The following is a 5,943-nucleotide window of genomic DNA, read 5'->3' on the forward strand; positions in this document are numbered from 1 at the left end:
ATAACTGGTTCAAAGAAGCAGAGATAGTCACTTGTAGAAACAGTTGTAGTAATGAAAAGCCAGTAGATAAGTTATCTTTCACCACAGATGTGGAAACGGCTAAAGAATGGGCCATATCAGTGAAGCACCATAGTTCAAATGAATGTTTCCAGGGCATACAGTTTCTCCTCCTCAGTGGATGAGAACACATGCAAATAACTGGCTGGCTTAAGTGAAAACTCATTTCACATGAGTTCTCATAATTCCTTTGTTCTTGTGAACTCAGCTGCACACCGTAAGTACCTGTATTTTTTTCCCCCTTTTCTAAGTGCAAGACCACAAAATGAGTACTCCATGAAGTCTTATGCAGACAAGTTCCCTGACTAATAACTAAGTATACCTAAGGGTTTTAGGAAAACTATCAGATAAAGATGCAAACGAACTGATTCAGAAATAAATATGCATGTTTAGTTAAAGTTTATCTGTCGGTAAAAGTGAAAGACAGTCATGAATGACTGAACTGCAATCATTTATTCAGCATCAGGTGCTAGGAATGACTGTGCTGGGCCAACATAATGGAAAAAATCTTTGCATCTCCCAGAATAAGGCAGAAAGCTTACTCATGAAGCTACTCATAATGAGCTCGAGCCATTAGTCAGAATGCCAAGGAACTTCTGATCACTGTAAATCAGTGATGAAGCAGAAGAATGTGTAAGCCTCATACTCTTCTTTGCACAGGAAAAAAAAAAGGGAAGACACTTCATCAGGAATTTGACTAAAGGGGTTGGTTGTAATTTGTAGAACTGAACGGAAAAGCTGACTTCAAGCAAGAAAGACCACTGTAGCAAATGAAATTACTCCTGCCTCCAAATGAAGCCTTTAAGGTTCACGTATTTAATATTAAAGGAATATAGCTGAAAATAGCTCCCCAACAACAACCAGGTCTGTAGTACAAACATCTCCCTGTAGAAATTATGAAACAAAGGGACAGACAAGTTTCATTCACAAGAAACTTGGAAAAGACCCATGAGAACAATTCCCTAGAAAGGAGTAAAAGAAAACAATAGCAGCACAAAAAATTAACATCTACCACATCCTGCAAACTCCATCAGTCTTTTATCAGATGCTATTTCCACACAGCATCAAAGGAGGAGAGTAACAAAGGATTTGTTTTAAACAGCCTAGCTGTATTATTCTTATTTCAGTGCAGCCCTTGAGCTGTATTAAACCTATTGCCTTGAAGACACAGGCTTTATTACAAAAGCCTCAGACAACGAATTATCATTCGTGTATCAATGTGGCAAACACAGTCAACAAACAGTATGCTGCCCTGTATTAGCAACACCATAACCAGCAGACTGATAGGAGCAACTACTCTTCCCTATTCAGCAATTTGTGAAACCATATTTGGGGTACTGTGTCCAGTTTGGGGATCCCAGTAAGACACAGAAATTAACATACCACAGCAAACCCAGTGGAAAGCTTCCAAGATGGAGCATATGATGTACAAGTTGAAACTGAAAGAAATGGGTTTGTTCAAGCTTAAGTAGAAATGGCTACAGGAAGGATGATTTTTTTTTTTTTTTTTACTGTCTTCAACTATGTAGTAGAAGTGTATAGAGAAGATGAACACTTGGAGTTACACTGAGAAAAGACACAAGGCAATGAACACAAGGTGCAAGACAGGAAATTATGATTACATATTACAATTTTCTCACAGTTGTCAAACACTGGAACAGGTTTCCCAGAGAGACTGCAGAATCTCCATCCCTGGAGTTATTCAGAACTCAACTGGACACAGCCCTGAGCAATCCGATCTAGTAGGATCTGCTTTCAGCAGAAAGTTGGATCAGATGACCTCCAGAGGTCCCTGCCAATCTAAATTATTCTATGACCAAACAGCAGGTCTTTAGAGATACCACAACTGCCACAGATGTCAGGAACAAAGAATATTAGCTCAAAGGCTGTGCCTGTATCTATGGGCTCAGCACCTGGAAGCACTGACAACCCTTTATCTTGCTGACAGTATTTTCAGCTCTTTCCTCTGTTTCTGCACAAGTCCAAAGAGTGATACCACTCTATTAGGAAAATTATTTCCTAATAAAAGAATAAGAAATAGACTGATATCAAACTGTGAGCTGAAACCAATGGAGGTGTTTCCAAGTTCCACCTAGCCTGCACAGCTGCCCATTGGTTAGGATTGCCAGAGAAGTAATAAAGTGTTAATAGGAGAAGCAGAAGACAAGAAGAGAGAAAACAGTAGCTGTTTTTCCCTCCTCAATCTCATTCCACCCTTCAGGATTTCTAGTTACCGATGTCAAAGACAGACTGCATCTTCCCTGATCACTGCACTGTTCCATAACCAGTTCTTATGAGCACTACAAAGGTCATCATGTCCAAGCTAGACTGCAATTGACTACAATATTGAAAGCTCTAAGGTACTCTTCCACCCAATCTGGTACAGGTTCTCTGCTGGAGTCAGACAGAGAGGAATAACCTAGAGACAAGCAAGAGATCATTCTCTGAGACCAGTTATGCTGTCCAATATGATTTCAATTACAATGCTGATAGAAAATTGGAAAAGCAAAGAAAAAAAATCTCTGGCAATACTCAAGATTGGTTCAGCGATGAAATAAGATCGGGAAATACTCTCTCTTGGTCACCTTTACCTTGCTACTCTGTCTTACTCGCCTCATCTTTGGATCCTTTCCACGGCGTGAACTTGAATCTAAACATGTGTTCTGAATTGCTGTCAGCACCAGACGACGACTGTTCAAGTCCCTTTTATCAGTACTATTACCTACAACACTGAAAAAGAACATATCTGTGCCAAAGATTCCTGCTCTCAGCTAGCGTCTTCAGTCTCTAACTGCAGTATACATGGGTCTTTCTAACTTCCAGTGAAGTTTTAGAATCACAGGTCATCTTCATCAACTAATTCAAAACCAGCAACTTGAGTTTGTATCTTTTCATTTCACATACCAGAGTAGGTATGAGGATAAGTTTCTATTTCCCAACGAACTAATGTTCTGCGAGGCCTCTACAAAAAAAAAGTGATATACAGGTAACTGTTGTGAAAAAAACATTTAAATATTAGACAGAAATAATTAAAGACCTTAAATAAGTAATTAAGACTTTTCCCCTCTAAACAAATTGTCAGTATTCCAAATTTACTCAAACTGCATTTGTCACAAAATCTTCAATTTCACTAAAAAACACAGTAACTCTATTTTCTAATTAGCATGAAGGACAGAAGAAATGAGATCATGACCTCTTTGACAGTTCTCCCAGTGCTACGAGCTTACTTGTGCAGACATCTCCTCCCTTTGATAAGCTATGAACTGCTTGCTAGGAGGAAATTCCACTCTATTAGCCCATAAGAATTCAAATTTTCACTCAGCTTTGACATCTCAGGAAGCCATTCTGCTACATCTTCCCCCTCCCATCTTCCAGTACACTGCTGCTCCATAAAACACTTTGGAGTCCACCTTCTCCCTCTCTTTCAGTTCCTTTGACCATCAGGAGATAAACCAGCCAGGGAGCAGCTCCAGTTTCTTATACCACCATCAGAACTTTCCTCCTCTCTGCCACTGTGCCTTGTAGCTTGTTGAGGAAGAAAGCGTTCGTAGGAACCAAGTATCTTCACTGAAACACGTCTATATACAAATTATGACAGATCCCAACCATTTACAACTTAACTGCAGAATGTATTTCACAAAAAGCTGCTAACAGATAAGGTGTCTGAACTTCCATAAGTAATGTTAAGCCCTCCTCCTCTCCACACACTATCAGCTTTGATTTAGATACACCTATTCCACCACACACCACGGAAAGGAACAAGCACACATTGCAGTATGCAAATGGCAGGAGCACACAGCAAAGGATTATTAGATGAATCATCTGCGTATGAACTTGGAGGGTGGAACGTTACTGAGTTTTTTGCAAATCTGCTATTCTTACCACTTACATTTTCCCCAGGAATACTGCCAGGATGCCTATTGGTTTTAACATAGTATTTGAGCTTCTTTCTCTCATTTTACACAGTGACATTTCCAGGAGCAAATTCCTGGGAAATCAGCATCACATCTGCAAGCTGACAGGCTTAGCTTACCTGGCAAATTTTCCTATTCCCCTTTCCTTTACCGTTTTCTAGATTCCCTCCCCCAATAAGACCAGTACAACACAGTAGCATTTCAGACTGGATCCAAGAAGTGCCATAGAAAAAGAGTAAGCCCAATATTGCAGGGTTTTGATTTGTTGTAGCTGGATGAGTTCACACCACAACTGCATACAAAGTTAGGGCAGCACACTATTAGACAGTAGCCTGAAAGAGCCATAATCTCACAAACTCGTGTAACTACTTAAGATTTTTGTATCGTTAAACCACACTTGAAAAGGCTAAACATAGTATATATGTCTGAGATAGCAAAAGAGACCAGTTTAAGTATTATTTTTTCCCTTAAGGTTGATCAGACCTAAATAAACTACCCCAAAAATTCCTTTGGTGTGTACTGTTGATTTCATTTCACTTGTGGTACAAAGGAAACCTGACAGACATCTAAACCCCAGTAGCTGAGCAGCAAGATACAGTCAGGAAAGAAAAGTGTCATCACTTAGAGGCTCTGATTCTGAACGAGCTCCTATATAAGCCTTGTTTAGTAAGAAGAGATGTACTTCAAAGAAGTTGAAGAAGAAACATTTAAATAATGAAGTAAAACTCCAGCTGCATACATTATGTAAGATGTTAATAGTTTCACTTACTTACAAAGATGCAGAAACCACACTTTGCTTTCTAAATCATACACCAACTGCTTGCGCTTCAAGTCTGCTGCAATACTGCACTGGTGTCCCATAGAACTAATACGCCCAAATGGACCCTAGCAGCATCATTCGCTCACTTGCAAGACGAAATTACACCCCTTTCAGTGGGGAAACACTGACAGACAAGAAACTCAACTCCAACCCATGATATATTCCCTAGTATTTTTTTATGTTTATTTGAACTGTAATAATAATTGACAGGCACGTCAATATTTTATGAAGTGCTATAAGCATGGGAGAAATAACTGCACCTTGAAAGGGCTTACAAGCTGAATAGAAGACTGTGAAGAAAGATTTATGTAAACAGCATAAAGACACCAGTCAACAGGAAACAGTTCCTGCAGATTCAGTGGCCAAATCAATGTGGACATTTTGTGCAATGACTGCAGTGAGGAGTTTTAAGCACTGAGAACAAAGAGCGATATGGTTTTACAGGTATTTAAGTAGCACCTGATAAGCACGGAGAAGCTCAGGAGAAAGTGTCAACGTTCCCTGGAAAAAAAGGAAAACACTGCCTAACCAGTAGACACCCAACACGTTGAAACACCACAGAGCACCACACGGGATACCGCTTGCCTTAGCTCAGGGCATCAGACTGACCAGTTCTGAAAGGATGACCCAGTGATAAAAAGCCTGATGGTCTCCCAGAAACAGCAGAAGAGCAAAGTAAGGAGAACAGCACAATTTTTTTTGTCAGACCCAGACTTCCACAGTTATTTGACATAGCTTTTCTTAAGAGAAACTGTGTATCTCCCTTCTGAAGTGGCTCCTTCAGAAGTGGAAGTTAACAAACTGCAAAACCTGTGAAGAGCGATCCCACTGACATAAGTAAACGTCCTATATTCAAAATTGGTTCTTAACTCCTGTTCAGTCATGCTTTATTATTAACACAGTTACTAATGATTTAAAAGACGAATGCGTTCAAATTACTCCAGCAGGCAGTTTTGCAGCTCTTTCCCGGATTCTGCCATTAATTTATAACACGACGAAGCGGTGAGCTGCTTTTTTGCCTCACTTTTCCGGCCTGGGAAGCAAGAGCAGCATTTACCTACCTCGCGATGGCAGATGAATCTTCTAGAGCATTTGCAATCAACAGAACAAAGATGCGCGATTAACACACGTTACCGCCGCCGCGCCGGCCCT

The 5,943-nt window shown here is 40.1% G+C and overlaps 1 long non-coding RNA gene across 1 annotated transcript in view; it reads left to right on the plus strand.

Annotated features, from left to right (window-relative positions):
* The first annotated feature begins 1,606 nt into the window (after positions 1-1,606).
* LOC118452341 overlaps positions 1,607-5,943 on the plus strand; it is a 10,183-nt gene continuing 5,846 nt past the window's right edge. Inside the window, exon 1 of the long non-coding RNA XR_004842097.1 lies at positions 1,607-1,617. This is a non-coding gene — a long non-coding RNA (uncharacterized LOC118452341). The remainder of the gene's footprint in view (positions 1,618-5,943) is intronic.

Source organism: Egretta garzetta, unplaced genomic scaffold, assembly GCF_000687185.1.
Source record: "Egretta garzetta isolate BGI_Z169 unplaced genomic scaffold, ASM68718v1 scaffold35, whole genome shotgun sequence".
Classification (NCBI taxonomy): domain Eukaryota; kingdom Metazoa; phylum Chordata; class Aves; order Pelecaniformes; family Ardeidae; genus Egretta; species Egretta garzetta.